General features: G+C 38.1%; 1 protein-coding gene and 1 non-coding gene across 2 annotated transcripts in view; both read left to right on the top strand.

Annotated features, from left to right (window-relative positions):
* TMTC2 (transmembrane O-mannosyltransferase targeting cadherins 2) overlaps positions 1-17,702 on the top strand; it is a 512,083-nt gene that overhangs the window by 187,384 nt on the left and 306,997 nt on the right. The window lies entirely within an intron of this gene.
* On the top strand, positions 13,405-13,509 carry LOC115870679. The gene has a single exon (XR_004046834.1). It is a non-coding gene; the product is annotated as a U6 spliceosomal RNA (small nuclear RNA).

Genomic DNA, 17,702 nt, shown 5'->3' with positions numbered 1-17,702 from the left:
TAGACTGTTAACAGGCAAAGATACCAACCATGAGAGTCTGGGCTTACCTGACCCAGCCAACACATCGGTAACCTTTCATGCATGTAAAAGCCGGACATTGAAAGAGGAATATCAAAGAATAATTGATGCATTTGAATTACGATGTTGCAGAAGTATATTGAAAGGAGTGCCAGAATAAACAAACCTTTTCTTGGAGGAAATACTGTCAGATGCATCCTCTCACATCCTTGCACCACACTATCAGGAGAGACCAGTCCCTGGAAGAAGAGCAGCCTGCTTGATAGCGGGTCAAGCAGGAAGCAGAAGGCCCTCCAATGAGATGGATGGACATAGCAGCTGTAACAATGGGCTAAACGCTAACAATTGCAAAGATGATCCAGGACCTGGTAGTGTTTTGTTCTGATCAGGATGAATTGCAATCAACTTGAGGGCACCTAACAGCAGTCCCAGTAAGTGTCATTCAAGATGGCTGCAGTGTGAATGCAAGCATTTGCTGTTTTAGGCAGGGCTGCTTTTTCACAGTGGCAAGGTTCCCCTGTCTGTATGTCTTTTCCGCCCCATCTTTGCCAAGATGTCAATAAAGTTTATGGAGTACAACATATAATGTTGCCATATGTTGTAGAGTTCTTTTTTTATTGACAAAATTCTTTATTTTTAAAACTAGCAAGATAGAAAATGTTTTGTTACATCACACTAGAAAAAGCAGCTGCACCAATGTTTGTCAACTTGATAGGTGCTAACACAGGTGAGGGTCCCTGTATGAAGCCTGTTTCAGTTGTTGGCAGGTATTTTACAGTTTTCTAGGTAGGCTGCAAAGCAGCATCAACTCAAAGTGCCTGTATTAAAATGTCTAAAGTCTGGGCTCTGGGACATCTGTGTTATTCGTTGATGTTCTTTCTTGAAGAGATTGTAAAAGAAAAGCAATTACACACACCACTTCTATACCTTTTCCTCAAAGTTCCTTTATTCATTCAGTTGATTCACTCATGAAATGCATGGTGTTTGCCAAATAATTATGTAATGAAAATTACAAACAAATATGCCAAACATACAGCTGTTAAACTGTTAGCTAATTGGAATATTGACAAATTCAGTAATGCGTTCAAGACTTTGAGCCCAACTTTAAGAAATGTTAATGTTGACCAGAGCTATGTCTTGACACGTAAGGCTGTTATCCATTATATGAGTAATTGGTTTCTAAAACATGAGGCAAATACCGCCAAGTTAGTAGGAGGCTTGGGGGATACTTTCCCATTGTCTTTTCTAAAAGACAATAGACAAACACAACAACAATACTAGAGCTATAGCCAATAGGACAATTTCTCACTTCTACCCACCCACCCACCTATCCATTGCGATTGAGTTCAATCTGACGTGAGTTTCAGAGACTGTAACTCTGGAAAAGAGCTTCATTTTTCTACGGCAAAGGGGCAGGTGAGTTTGAACAGCTATCTTGTGCTTAGGAACCTGTGCTTACCCCATGCTGTTACCAGGAATCCTTAAACTTAGCAAGTTTCTTTAATTGCCGTGTGATTTATTTTTTCAAAGCTTAGCAATTTTAAGAAATATCTAATTTTTAAAATCCTGATTTTGGGGACTGAGAAGTATAGTTTATAAATTAACAGTTTATTTAATGTTTAATGGCTATTCAAATTGATTGTCGTGGTAAACAATTCATGTATACTAGTGCCAAAAACAAGACAAAAGGTCAGGAAAATGAGTGTGGAGCAACACAGAGGTAGATGTCAAGAAAACTGGTAGTCTGAATGGTAGACTCCTGAAGTGAAGCACATGGTACCATGTTTACTTGCTCACTAAAGGTGGGATGTTTGAGATCATACCACAGTGCTTTAAGGAAAGAAAGGCCTGGGGATCTACTTTTGTAACATCAGCAATTGAAAATTATGTACAGCACAACAGTTCTACTCTGACACATATGGGGATCTCAATGTGTCAGTCTACTTGATGTTGACCCCCTCCTTTTTATTGTGTGTAAGCATGACAGAAATTATGAAGATTCTGTATGATTAACTAATGCTTGGGAAACCGTGGCCTATGTTTTACACGTAGTATTCTATAGAGAGATAAAAGCACCGAATCTCAAGATTTGGAGAGCCCTTGAAATTTGTCTAATGTACCAGTTATTATCACTACTCCCTGTAACTAGCTAGTCTCTGTGTTGGGATTTCTAGTGACAGAGACCTCATTAACTCCTGCGGTGGTCTGGATCATCACTGGGTTTATCTCACTGTTAAAAGTTCTCCCATGTAGCTCAACATACAGTTTTTGTATCTCGGTTTCAATAATCTTGTATCATTTTGTTGCTTCTTTAAATGTTTCCTGGTTTTAAGGTTCCTTCCAACATTTTTCTTAAAAATTGCATGAGCTTGGTTACGTTAGAGTTACTCTGAAAATGAGACTAGTGAATTTAGTTGTCACAAAACTCTATAGCTACAAAGTGGACCTGAATTTGAATTCCTCTATTATGGATTTTAAAGTCGGTATCAACTTGATGACATTGAGGTTGGCTTAATTATGGAGTTCATATATCAATTATTTAGCAGCTCTATTATAGTTAGCACTTTGATTTTATAAGTACAATGTCAATAATAGCATTTGTAGTAACAAAAGTGGTGATATTCAAGAATAATGCTTATCAAGAAGACCTAGGGTTGGTGGTTTGAACCTACTAGCTGATTTGTAGGAGATGTGGCTGTGTGACTCTGTAATAATTAACAGCCTTGGCAACCATCTAGGACGGTTCTACTTTGTCCTATAGGGTTGTTATGAGCCTATGAGTCTGAACCAACCTGTTGGAAAAGAATTTGGTGGGTTATGCATATCAGTACCGAGAAAATGTTTTGTGGTTAAATGTATTCTCATTCAAGGAACTGCAGCTGTTTGATGATGTGTGTATTTATTTTTAATGCGATCCAAATTTTTACTTTATGATTATTGTTTTAGTAGTCCACACTAGACTGACTCATTGAAATTTTCTGTTCTCCCAAATTTTCATGCTTCTGCTACTGACTCACATCTTTCCAGCTTGTAGCTGCTGGCTTTTGAATCCAAGTTTAGGTCTTAGTGTTTAATCTTTATTTCTATTAATGTTGTTTACTTCAGCTGATCATTCCATCTTGCCAGGATCTTTTTAGATTCCAATTCTACAGTTGGGCAAGCTAACCATTTTTCCTAGTTTATAATGGCATCTTTCCCTCTCCAAACTACACATTCTTAGCCAATCTAACTTTTATTTCCTTGGTTTGGGATGTGATTTGTATTCCGTGAAATGACCATTTTTTCACTTCTTATACTTTGTTTAGGAACTCTAATATTTAGCCATTGCTCAATCATACAATCATTTTAGTTGCCAAATATCAGTTGCCTTTTTTACTTCCCCTGTGGCTGTTCTCTTCCATGACCATCCTGGGACCTCACCTGAAATCATCTGTACCTTGGAAATTTAGTATTGAATGTCACAGAAAACCAGTTGTCATAGCATCTGTTTGTATTAATAAAGACTTCATATATGTCAGAGTAGAACTCTGCTCCATAGGATTCTTAATGACTTATTTTTCAGAACAGACCCCCATTCATCTTCTGAGACTCATTTAAATGAATTATAATCTTTAACCTTTCTGTTACCTGGAGAATACATTTCATTTTACACCTTCCAAGGATTCAAAATATCCAAACCAAACCCAAACCCAAACCCAAACCACTGCCTTAAAATCAATGCTCACTCAACTCATAGTGACTCTGTAGGATAGGTTAGACCAGCCCCTGTGCGTTTCCAAGACTATAACTGTTCAAGGAAATACAAGTCTCATCTTTCTCCCTCAAATATAGTGGTGTGACCAGGGTCTATATTCTGTAGGGGTTAATATTTTTGAGTATCAGTCTTGGATATGACTTAGTATGTATCAAGTCTGAGCCTATAAATCATTCATTTAATTCAGTTGCAAAATTGTATTATCCCTTTAACTTTTATTTGAAGTTCAGGAGGGAACTTTAGAGGAGGAAGTTTTGAGTGATGATGCTATATTGAATCTACCAGAAAATTGTCCTCAAATCAAGAAACGTTAGCCACCATTGGTAACCAGTTTTTTCTGTTGTGCATATCAACTTATTCTCTACTGAACTTTTTCCTCTCCTGTGTGCTGCCCCATATTTTCATATTTGCATCATTTTTCTTTGTGGAATTTTAATAGAGAGTGAGAGCTGATGGTTTTCTTTACATGAACATGTAAACAATGGCTTGCTTGAATTGTAAGCATGCCCAAGGAGAAACAGCGCCTCGTATGTTTTAGTCAAGAAATAATTTAGGTAATCTTGGATAATATACTTAGATAAATAAATCTATGTAGGGAAGATATTGTGGCAGGCAGAATAATGGCCATCCAAAAGAACCGTATCCTAATTCCCAGAACCTTCAAGTTTGATATGCTGCCTTCCTTGGTAAAAGGGACTTTCCAGATGCCGTTTAGTCGCAAATACTAAACCAGAGAGATGACTCTGGATTATCTGCTTGGGGCTAACATAATCAATAGTTTCTGTATAAATGAAAGGGGGAGGCTGTACAATCAGTCAAAGACATGAAGGAGGAAGCAGAGATCAGAGTGTTGTAATTGTTGGCTTTGAAAATGGAGACTGAGGCCATAAGCCAAGAAATGCAGGTGGCCTCTGGAAGCTAGGAACGAGAAGGAAGTGGATTCTCCCATAGAGCCTTCAAAAGGCACGTGATCCTGCTGACACCTCGATTGTTACAGTGCAACCCACTTTACACTTCTGGTTTTCAGATCGGTAAGGCAATAAATTGGCATTGTTTTGAGCCACTTAGTGTGTTGTAATTTGGAACAGAATGAGTAAAAAACTATTTAGCCCACAAGATCTGTCTTTGTAGGGATATGTCACCTTTTGTGTAGGATTAAGATTTTCTCACTATAGTTCTTCTGAAGATTAATATAAGCCAGGAGATGGAAGAAACTAACAAAGTAGTTTAACCCACTAGCATCCCTCCATCATTTTGAGGCAGGAAGGCTTGGAACTTTGTGTGGTTGAAATAGTCTCTTTCAGATCTGCCCCATAAATTCCTACAGCTACTCTGTTATTATAATAATAATTGTTATTTTGGGTATTCATTTCATAGTTTGCCTAATTTCAAATTCATATCTGTTGTCAGAAGGACAAAATAAGACTACGTTAGATTAAAAATGGAAGTAGACTTTTCAGAAATATCATTGGAAAAAACTCTTAATACTGCTCTTGAATTCCCCCTGTGGGCTTTCCATTGTAAATGTTCTGCCCAGTTGTCATAGCTGCAGCTTTTATTCTTAATATGAACTATATTGCAGGTTGGCTTGCATTTCGGTTAACTATCTACTAAAGTTGCTTTCATAAAATACACACACACACACACACACACACACACACACACAAGCCAGAAGTTCAGTAAATAAGGATGGAGATATAAATGGAATTATTTGATTCCATAACAGAACCTGATGGTCTCTCAGCAGCGTTAAAAAAATGAATTTTCATCAGTTGAATTCCGGCAGTAGAAAAATTGTAAAGAACAATGTGGCAGATTTTTTTATAGGCTGTTTTTGAAGTTGTTATTTAAAGGCTGTATAACTTTGGTCAGTAGGAAAGTCAATAAATGCAGAACGCACTGTGGTGTAATTTCTTTTATTCTAGACAGCTTTGCAGTATATTGCACTAGTTTAGCATCATTCAGCTTTGAGCCAGTGCTCATATTTGCAAGAGAAGTGTCATGGGCCATGGGGAATTGACTAACATATAGTCATGCTACTTTATTGTACGTTGGTCTTCTTCTAGAGCAGCTTAAGTACTGTTTTAAACAACACAATGTAAAAGGCATTGAGGCACCGAGTGATCACCCTGGTTCAGGGACTTTGAGGCAGGGTACTGAAGACTCATAGAAAGAGCAATCCAAAGACCTGATTCTTTCTGCTACTTATTCACCAGGTAATAATCTTGGATAAGCCTTTTATTTAAAATGCTCTGAAAACTAGTTCAGTACCTACATTAGGTAGTAGTGAATATTCTGTAAGTTCTCCATTGTTCTTTCCCCTCCCGTAGCCACGTTGGTGGTCCAGGTGGAATCACGCAACAAGATAAGCTGGTGCAACCAGTTCGGACCATATTGTGGTGACAGTGTTTGTTTCATGATGTCGATACTCCCAGGACAACCGTGGCTTTGTAATTGTGATACTGAATTATTCTCTTCCTATCGTTTCTCTCCTGCAAAACTAGAAATACCCCCTAATCAGTGCTAAAACAATGTTACTCCCAGAGTGGTGGTTTGTGAGAGTAATGTAGATAATGAACCTCTTGTTCGGTTTGAAAGTTAGGCTTTTGGTTGAATGCACTTCCTGCCATGATGATCGTTTTCAACATGTGGAGCCCATTAAGCAGTGTTGGAGCTGGATGCACAGTTTAATGTGCTAACACTGCATCTGTTTCTACCCTGATGATAGCACCTGGATCAGTTTATAACTTATGTAGAAGTTTAAGAGGTGGTGTAGTTAATTTCTAAAACAACTGTTGATCTTTATATGTGTGAACCCTTTGATCTTTCACATTCCCGATGAATCGACTGCCATTTGAACATGCTTATACCTGTGTGCACATTCAGAATGGGAAATAAAAAACATCTGCGTATCCCTATTGAAGCTTTATTTTCATTTAAATTCTTCAGAGCACGACAGTGATGAGGCTAGTGTTATTATAGTTCTTCTTTTTGGGGGGAATTGATAGGAGGATGCTTTTATGTTTGATTCTGGTAAACTTTATCAAATTCTCATCTAAAATTCTCATATAAAGATCAACAGTTGTTTTAGATGAGTGATTTTCCCTCCTGCTTTTGTCAAAACACACGTACATACACAGTCCAATCCATTTATGATGCCTTGAGTAAGGAATTGTTTTCTCTTGGGTGCTCTAAAATGGACAGGCATTAAAAATTAAAGAAAGGCAATTCTGTTACTGAGACTACACACCTTATCTCTGGGGCTGGCTGAAAGCAGAGTGCCAGTTCAGTGGAGCTTTGAAAAACGACTTTTCCCTACTACTACCTTTTAAAGCGAGAGAGTTTGTGTACCCTTTTTAACGTGGTCAATGCCTTGGAGAGTTGTAATATAGTTATCTTCCCATTAGAAAGATTGAACTTCCCCGTAGGATGCCCTCCGAAGGGAGACCATTAGAGAACAGCACTGATAGAACATTTGGGGCTGTCTCTTCTGTTATCCTCTTGAACATAATTTTTAATGCTAGTTTTTTAATTTAAAACTTATCTACTTTGAGGGGAATGACCATGATAGAGTATGTGACGTTGTCTTATTTTCTGCAAGGTGATCCCATTCTGATTACTCTTTTTAGTGTGTATCACAAATTATAGCCAATTTACTGCCAATCTAGATAGGTTTTGTTTATGTAAAGACAGTTAAAATGACACTTCCCAACATTAGTTGACCTTGTTTTGTGTTATATGAACACATGGTCCCCAAAGGTTCTCCTCTAACCTCTTGAGTTACAGTTGCCAATTTGATCCAAAATACATAGGTTTTAACAGAGTACATGATTAAGGCTGATCTTTTTGTTTACTAATTAAACTAAACTAGTGTTTAGTTTTAGGAAGACTCCAGGACCTGTTTTTGGTTTAAAAGTTATCTTAGTGCAATAATTTCAGGAGTTTCTCCCATAAACTTGGGAATCCATGAAGATTTTGAATTCTGTTCTCCAGTTTCTCTCAATTAGAATTCTACAGAATCTTTGATCAAGTACAGTCATGATAGCTGGTACCATCCAGATCTTATGGTCTCATTGCAGAGGAGCCAGCTGTTCATGGAGGCAGTGAGTTATGCATTCTGTATCCCTCCATTTGCATGGCCCTTATTTGATGCTTCAGGTGACTCTTTGTTGTGTCTGAGATGGTCACTTAGAAGTTCTCATCCCCTAGGCACTACACAGTGAACTAGGGGATAGAATAGAATCACATATAATTAGGCCCATTCAAAGAAATGTTCCATGAAACTATGATTGTAAACTTGCAAACTGTAGAATCCAGTCCCATGAGGTATTTGGTTATACTGAGCAGTGTCAACAGCTATTCTTTTCTGTTACGTTTTTCCTTTGTAAATATACCTGTCACTTTTGTTAATTTCACGTTTAACAGTTATATAGCTTATTGACAGTACTTATAATCATCATCATCATCATCATCATCTATGTACTCTTACCCTTAGAAAATGTTTTTGTTGTTTTTTAATCACTGTGACACCTTTCCTCCTTGCCCTCCTCGTGCTCATAGTAACCACTAATACACTTTGCCTCTGTTCATCGGACTTTGCTTGTCTTTCTATATAAGTGAGATCATATATGCTTTGCCCTTTTGTGGTTGCCTTTATTTTACTTAGCATAGGGTCTTCTAGCTACATCTGTACTGTATCATGCATCAAGTTCATTTCTCCTGCTGCCTGAGTACTATTCCATTTCAGTGCGATTATATTTTGTTGATTTGTTGAAGCATATTTAAGTTGTTTCCACCTTTTGACTTTTGTGAATAGTGGTGCAACACACACCGATGTCTAAGTCTCTTTATGTGTCTTTGCTTTCACTTATTTTGAGTATATTCCAAAAATTGAGTACAATTGCTGGATCATGATGGAGTTTATTGTATATTCTGCAAGAACTGTGCCATATTTATTACCACCAGCAGTGGATAAGGGTTTCAGTTGCCTTATGTACGTAACAACATTCGGTATCTTCACTTTGGCTAGCCTACTGGGAGTAAAATTGTATCATGGTGGTTTTGGTTTTGTCTTTCTGGAGATGCTGAGCATCTTTCCTTGTTCCTAGTGGCCACTTGAATGTAAAATGTTTGCTCAAGTCTTTTGCCTATTTTATAAATGGGTTATTTGTCTTGATGGCAATCACAATGTCAGCAGTTCGAAACCACCAGTCTCTCCATGGGAGAAAGATAGAGGCTTTCTATACTCATAAAGATTCTCAGCCTTGGAAACAAACAGCACAGTTCTACCCTGCCCTCTAGGGTACCTGGTGTTAGTGAGTTTGATTTTCTTGAGAAGTTGTTGAAGTTTTTATATATTTGTATTAGTGGATAAGTAGTTTTTGAAAGATTTTTCTCTATGCCAGTAGTTCATTTTTTTACTTTTATTGTAAAATCTTTTGATGAGTAAAATTAAAACATTTTTGGAGATCTTATTTGTTTGTTTTGGTTTTGCTGTTTGTGATTTTATTATTGTATTTGGTAATCCATTGTTGAAATATAGAACTGACAACATTGCCTCTGCTTTCTTCTAAGAATATTATGGACTTAGTTTGCACATTTAGGTTTTAAACAAATTTTGAATTTGCTTTTACATGTGATTTGAAACATGGGATATGTTTGATTTTTCTTCATATAGATTTCCAATTTTCTCAATACCATGTATTGAAGAGACATTTTTTTTCTCCATTGAATAGATTTAGCAACACTCTTTTCAAAAATCCATTGACCATTATTATTTCTGGACTCTTAATTCTACTCCATTGGTCTGTGTGCCTTTTGCTATGCTAATACAAGGCTGTTTTGACAATTGTGGCTTCATGGTATGTTTTAAAATCAGAAAGTATGAGTCTTCCTACTTCTTTGCCAACATGGCTTTAGCTCTTTTGGGCCCTTCGACATTGTATATAGTTGAAGATTGATTTTTGTCAGAATTTTCACTTGGGTTGTGTTGAATCTATTGATCATTTGTGGTAGCATTAACATTTTAACAGTATTTTAAAATGTTGCATTCTGATGCGTGGGTGTGTTTATGTGCCTGAGTGCAGGTGCATCGTGTGTCCCTGGACTACGCATGTTCCTATTTTCATACAGAAAAAGAAGTGGCACCCAAAAGGCCTTGGGGTTGCAACTTTAAGTTATTATTTGTAGAACATACATATATATATGTAAATGTTAGTGTTTATTCACAATGATATGCTCAGGCCTACTGCAGTGGTATGCAAATATTGCCCTTCTGATGCTGCTGCTTCTGGAACACACAGTTTAGGCCATGAACTGTAATATATGTCCTAGGATGTTTCTTCTTCCTACTGTGTTTTTGATTACTTAGCCTTACTGTCACCTACTTTTTCAGTAGAGTTAAACTACAATGCACTTCATTCTTGTGCTCTTAGATTGAGTAATGGGCTTTATGAATAAAGGCCCAATTTCATTCACACAGGTGAGTGGTAGGGGAGCAAACATCCTGGAGGACTACTAAGGAGGAAATAGAAATGAGAGTGTTAACGAAATACTAGATGTGGTGATGCTGACCATTGTTTCAGAACACAGTCTTCTGTGCCATTGAGAGGGAAAGGAATGTAAATAATCAATTGGTAAGCAATTATTGTGTGAGGCCCGGTTGACTAGAGAAACAAATCCAGTGACACTCATATATATGGAAGAAAGGTCTTTATATCAAGAACTAATTATATATCAGGAAAACATCCCATCCCAGTCCAACTCGAGTCCATAAATCTGATCCTAGTTCATAAGTACTTTTTCAGACTCACCCAGACACGGCATGATGCAGAATGCAGGAATATCACAGGTTGGTGGTTGCAAGTCGTGTGGATCCAATGGTGGTGGCAGCATCTCCAAGGCTCTGGCAGCAAGCAGAGTATGATGCCAGCTGGAGGTGAAGGCAGAGAGAAGAGGGGGAGGGAGGTTCCCAGGGCCTTCCTTATGAGATGGGCACACCCACAAGGAGGCACCATCAGGCTGTGACCAGATTCACAGCTTGAATACCACCGCTACACTTTTATATGGCTTCAGGTTGACATGTAATTATGTAACTACCACAGTTATGTAGCAAGCTCTATACTTTGGAATTAATATAGTTATCTATTTCTTCTTTACTACAAACAACAGTTTACCTATGGGAAAATGGAAGCACATATCTAGAAAGTACAAGCAAAAGCTTTGAATCAATATAGCTAAGTCTAAAACATGCATAATGTGTGTGTGTGTTTAATGCTTATTATGGCTTTGAGAAGTTACTTCAGATAAAAGATGAGGGTAGGTTGTGTGTTGTTTTTTTAAGGGAGTAAACAATGCGATCAGTTATGCTCAGATTACTCCGCTTGAATAATGTCTTCCATTCTTACAGCTAGGTGCTGCTTGTTCACTTCATGCCTTGTGAGTTTATTTAATTAACATGGTTCTTGTATGTTGAGCAAATACTGTTCTCTTGATGGCCAGGATGACAAAAATAATGTGTATTGCAGATGCTGATTTTCAGGATTGAGTGAAAATGCTCCCCTGTCCCTGGTTTTGGGATTTCGAATTCTATTGAAATTATTCACTTATTTAGCAGTCTTAGCCTTTTGAGAGTTAAAATCGAAAAACTACTCATATCCAACTGCTATAAATTCAAGAACGTGGGGTCAACAAAAAGGCAAAAGCACCATTGTTCAGATTCTACTCTTCTTAAAAGAAAAACATGTTGGTGCTGCATAATTTACCTTTCACGATGCCAGATATAAAACAGCTAATAATTCTGATTCCATTTTTAACATCAGTATCTATTGAGTCCCTACTATGGATCAGGTCTTGTGATTTAGTGAAAGGTTTACAGGATGAAATGTCAGAGCTCCTAGAAGTTTAATTTATTCTCTGATCATTGAAGTTCGCTCAAGGAAAGACATCTAGATTAGAAAGTACTATATCTTGGGGGAAAAGTTTTAATGGTAAAGTAAATAACTTTTTTTCCTTTTAATTCTTGGATGAAACATCTCCTCCCTTCTGTGACAAATTAGAGAGTTGCTGGTGGTTTGTGCACCAAATGTTTGGCTACTTTGTATAGGCTGATCTGTGTTAGTTTTAAATTAGAGTGTTTCCCTCCTTGCCTATCTGTTTTTCATTAGGGCTCATATATTCTTCAGTCCAAAAAGACTTTCTGATTTAGCTGTGAGGCAGGTTTTATTGTGGGGATGTCTGTGTGTCCTGTCATCGCAGGCTGCGCGGGTGAAACTACCCATGTTTTGCGTGCGTGTTGCTACAATATGTTCAAAGTCTGATCTTTTCTCAGACGCATGCGTGTGTGTATGACCATCTTATAGCTGGAAAAGGGATGCTGGCAGGTAACATTTCTGCCAGGATATGCTTTCGATTATATTTTGCAATAAGAAATGGTAGGCCAGTTTTTGCTCTCAGAGAGCTGCCTTAGTCACCCATCACTGGAAGACAACTCACGCCTTCCTGGGACTCACGTTTTCCAAGATTCCAGAGTGTTAAAGAACACTTTCATTTGAAAGGCAGAAATTAAAAGAATATGGTACGGAGCATCTTTTTATTGGCTTGAGGGCAGATATATGGATTCCAGACATAATGCAACCATAGAGGAGGATTTTACTTTCAAATCATTTTACAAACACTTCTCGTTGGAGATTTATTATCCACGTGGAGGGACAGAGGCTTGCTCTGAAGGTTAAGTGGCAGAGTCTGGAGCGCGGGGTTCAGGTTCTTTCTCTGCTCCTTCCTGAGTGCATGCTCCACTTTTAAGCACCGTGACTTCCCGAGCTTGAGGTTGTGATTTTCAAGCATTGTTTCGAGGATAAAATAACAAAGTGTGAGTGCTCTGTCAACTTGGTCCATCTCAATATAAATATTAAATAGCACCAGCGTCTTATACCATATGCTTCAGTAGCTTTGCTGCCCTGATCTATGAGCTCCGCTGCTTGATCTGGAAATATTTTCTTGTTGGAGAACCTAGACAAATTTGGCAGAATGGAGAATAAGATACCACTTAACACCCTATTTATACTCACAAAGCGTTCAAACCTTGTCATCAAAGGGAGACACCAGCCATTGTGTTTGAGAAATATGGCGAACTCCTCATTTTCTGTAAGCCTTGAGGATAAACAGGATAATGTACTAGGGGGATTTAAAAAATTCATGAAAAAAAATCCATGATCTTTTAAGGCCATATTTTTAAAAGAACTTTATGTCCTCCTTCATTTTCTAATTTTTGTACAACTTTCATTCTGGTATAGTCGGGAAGCCCCAGCTAAGGCATTGAGACTGATTTTTGCGCGCCACTGATCTTCCCCACTTCCATGATCTTGTAAAGGCCTCAACATCACAGGCCTTCATGCCCACAGGTCTGGATCAGGATGGAAGAAGAGGTGAGCATGAGCATGTTGGTAACATGTAAAAGCTCACGACAAATACAGAGTGGGATTGTGACATGAATACTGGTGAGGGCATCCTGACAACACATGGACATTTTTAAGCATGAAAGTAAAGGGTCAGTGAAAGCATGTGTCTAAAAGGAGCCTCCTGGAAATTCTAGTAGGCTGCAAGAAGGGCAGGCATCAAGAAAGGTGATTTGGGTTTGCTTCGGCAACACATGTGCTAAAATTGGAATGATACAGAGAAGAATAGCATGGCACCTGCGCAAGGATGACACGCAAATTCATGAAGCATTCCATATTAAAAAAAAAAAAAGGTGATTTGGTTAAGGCTCAATTCAGAGAAGACAGGAGTTAGGCAAAGAGATAAGCCAAACATCTGGATAATGCAACTTAAAACTCTGTGCATGCCCCATCCTCTTTTTTTTTTATAGAGCCCGCTAGTTTGTCCTTGCTTAATACCCGTTCACCCCTTTTAACTTTCATGGTCTGGCACTGCTCAGGATGAGGGCTCTTACTGCACTCAAAGTGGGTTTGTAGCCAAGAGATACTTTTCCTATTGGCTGTAAGTGAAGATGATGACTTCTCCACGAGGAGGAGAATTTTTTTTTTCTTTTCAGATAATACTTGAGTGGTTGGGAAAATTACCTTGTACTGTACCTTATGGTTTGAAATTTGTGTAGCATATTTATGTACAAGGGCAAGAATTTTAGCTCACCAGGTGTATTATTCTTACTTGCCATGCCTGCCTGTTTAAAGAGTGCGTCTGTGGAATCACAGCCCGTAGCTCACAGATCGCATCTTCTCGTATTCTGAAAGCGCACGTGGAAGGAACAAGGCCATGCCCAAGATAGGTGTTCTAGGGATCTGATGGCTACATTTATGTTCCTGCTTTTAGAATCTAGTATTTCTAGAACTCTTTTGATTTTGAAAGATGCGAAGTTCATAAAACGATGTACCCTGATAACCATTTGGTTTCTTAAAAGAAACCAGTTGTACATTTGTAAGGCTTTAAATAGAGTGATTTTAAGAAGTAAATTGTACTTTTCAACATCTATAATGCTCAAGACTGAGGTCCCCCACAGACATGGACTGACGCTTATTAATGATGTAAACTCACGTAGTATAGTGCTTGAGTTCTTTGGGAGTATGAACACACTTCATTGTGCCCCTTCCAGTGGTTGCTCGGTTCAAGTCTGAAAAATTAGAAGAAGAAGGAAATCTTCATTAATGAGACTGATGGAATTTATTAGAGTGAGAGATGGAGTGAGCCTGTAGTATTGTAGGATAGCATGATGTAGTGGTACTGACTGGATAATTTAGAAACAAATAATGTAGATGATATTAACACTGTTTTCCATCATGCAAATGATAGGGCAGAGAAAAAAACATGTCTTTTTTGTTTATTTTAATTTAATAACTTTATTGACATGCACGTCACATATGCAATTCAATAGTTTAAACTTATTACAAAGAATTGTGCAAGTAATCAGTTATTAAAGAAATCATATGAAAGAAGAAAAGTCTGCAAATCCGTGAGATTACATACTTCAAATCCTTGATGTTTTTAGGTTGTTAGTTTTTGCTCTGATCTTTTAAAATACTTTTTACTGGAACGGCACTTTAAAATACCTTTTGATAACTGTAAGTTTTAATTTAAAGTATTTAGCCCTCTTCTTATGGATTATTGATTAATTTTCAGAGGCACATAAAGCTTTCTTTTGTTATTTCTCTGAGAAATTTTGACAATGACAACATGAATGAATATAGGGAATTTTAAAAGATACTTTAAAATATTTTAGCCTGGGCCCTTCTTCCTAATTTTCTCCCAGTGAGAAGAAAGAAAGTGTCCAGGTCAACTTTCGGAATGGAATGAGGAAGGCACTGCTGCGCCCATGAAATATGCTAGGAATACATTTTTTCTGGGGCCCAAATCAGCTGTACATGGGGTCACACTTGGTAAACCATTCTCCTTCCTTGCTCAGTAGGTAGGAAGTAGGGTGGAGTGGACAGAGGCTAGCTTGCGGAACTCCTGTGTTGGTTAAGTGTTGGCTCCTAGACAAAGCTCACAGGCAAGGTAGAGGAAGTATTCTTCCTTTAGACTCAAGACTGAGCACTTTTCGACCTAGCTTGCCGACTCTTTGTTACTTCCTATGGTCTCTTTTCATTCAGTGTATATGCAACGATATTTATTAACTACTTGTTGCTTATGCGCCATCACCTCTGCATCTGTGGGTTTATAATGCAATAGCCTCTCCTAAAAAGAAAAACCAAACCAACCAGCCAAAAACTACTGCCATTGAGTTTGGCTCTTAGTGACCCTACGTAGGGTTTCTGAGACAAAACCTCGATAGGAGCAAATAGTTTCTTCTTTCTCACAAGGAGCAGGTGGTGAGATTGAACCACTCACCAGGTTAGTAGCCCTGCCCTTTTCTCACAGTATTAACAAGCTCCTCATCATCTAATACACCAAAACACCACACTCACTGCCATGCAGTCCATGCCAGTGCTGACTCATAGCAACCCTATAGGATAGGATAGAACTTCCCCTGAGTTTCTGAGACTAACCTTTAATGGAGTAGCTGGTAGTTCAGACTGCTGACTTTAGCAGGTTAGCAGTCTAATGCATGTCTACTAGGCCACCCGGGTTCCTGACCTAATAGGGAAGATCAAATTGATTTGGACTCTGTGTGGTGGATATACACAGTTGCTGCCACCTGGACTCAAATTCTGTTATGCATAAGATCTCTATGAGTAAAAGTCAACTCAATGGCACCTAACAAAAGAGGAGATCAAGAAGAAAAGAGTCAAGTTCAGTAGAAATTTACAGGTGCTTTAATAGCTGGATCTCTAAAGCATAGTGCCTTCTATTCCTTGGAGCCTAACAATGCCTCCTGTAACCTGGCACCCCATACTAAAATTTACTTACCCTACTTTCAGTTCCTCTAAATTTGAAATACATTCCTGTCCCCAAATTAAGACAGACGCTAGATGTTATAGTATTTATTTTTGTTCCCTTACCCTATTAGCTATGTATTTGCATGTTAACTGGTGCTTTCTAAATATAATGGCTTATCCCTAAAGGGGAAACTCTAATGAAGGGATTATAGGTTAAGTGGCAAATGAATGCCAAAGACATTTGGGTAAGCCAATTAACCTGATGGTTTTCACAGTTAATTATCATTAAATGAGCAGAGGTTAGTGCCCAGAGTGGGTGAACTACTTTTTGATGAAAGTGATTATTCCCTACATGCTTAAAACCACCTAGAATTTTTCCTAGAGGTGAATGCAGTTTATCATGCTAATTATCTCTAATTAGAATTTAGTTAATCAAATGTATTTTGCGTGCCTACTGTGTGCAAAAGGGCAAGAGAATATCTTTCTACTAAGAATTTAATAGTGCTTTGTATAGATAAAAGCGAGTTTCATCAAGATTAACAGCCGAATCAAACTGGAAATTGAGGAGACTGATGTCTAACCACATTCCTATCCAACCTGCGCAAGAAAGAGTGATGCCAATAGTTCCTGCTATTCTTTCCTTCCATCATCAGGCTCTAGGCTAACACACCTGTTTTATATTTTCAGAACCCAAATGTATCATGCACTCTACGTTATCTCCCATTTATTCATGCTATCATCTTCCACCCCACACATTTATAGACACGCTGTGTACTAGGCAACTATTACAAGTCTGCTCTGTTTTCCTGGAACAGTCAGTACTGTTTGCCTCAGTATTTATCATTGCAATTATAGTTGTTAGATGTAACAGAGTAGGGTCCAACTCACAGCGAGCCTACACAAAGCAGAAGGAATCCCTGCTTGTCCTGTGCCATCCTCACAGTCCTTGCTATTTTGAAGCATGGTTGCAACCACTGTGTCATTCCATCTCCTTGAGGGTGTCCTCTTTTCCTGTGACCTTGTATGTCCTTCACCAAGCATGCTCTTCTCTGAGCACTGGTGCCCCTGATAACATAGCCAAAGTATGTGCGGTGAAGTCTTGCCATCTTTACTTTTAAGGAGCATTCTGGTTGTTCTTATTCCAAGACAATTTTGTTCATTTTTCTGTCAGTCTTAGATGTTTTCAATATTCTTCCCCAACATGGTAACTCAAATGTATCATTTCTTTTCCAGCCTCCTTATTCATTGTCCAGCTATTGTTGCTATATGAGGTAATTTTAAATACTATGAGTCGGGACTATTCCATCCTAGTTTTTAAATGATATCATTGCTGTTTAACCTTTTAAATAATTTATGCTACATTGCAATTGCCTGTACATTTGTTTTTCTCCCACACTAGAGTGAATGTTTTTCAAGCTCAGGAATTCGATTTTGTTTACCGTTCTATCTGCAGTGTCTTTCCATGTGCCTAGCCTATGAATAAATGAATGAATGTGTGGATTTATTTATTTAATTTAATAATTTTATTAGGGGCTCATACAACTCTTATCACGATCCATACATACATCAATTGTGTAAAGCACATTTGTACATTCATTGCC

The sequence above is a fragment of the Echinops telfairi genome, unplaced genomic scaffold (assembly GCF_000313985.2).
Source record: "Echinops telfairi isolate 266 unplaced genomic scaffold, ASM31398v2 ScPeMD7_2;HRSCAF=8, whole genome shotgun sequence".
Classification (NCBI taxonomy): domain Eukaryota; kingdom Metazoa; phylum Chordata; class Mammalia; order Afrosoricida; family Tenrecidae; genus Echinops; species Echinops telfairi.
Note: the sequence above shows the minus strand (reverse complement) of the source record. Positions and strands in the feature narration are given on the sequence as shown.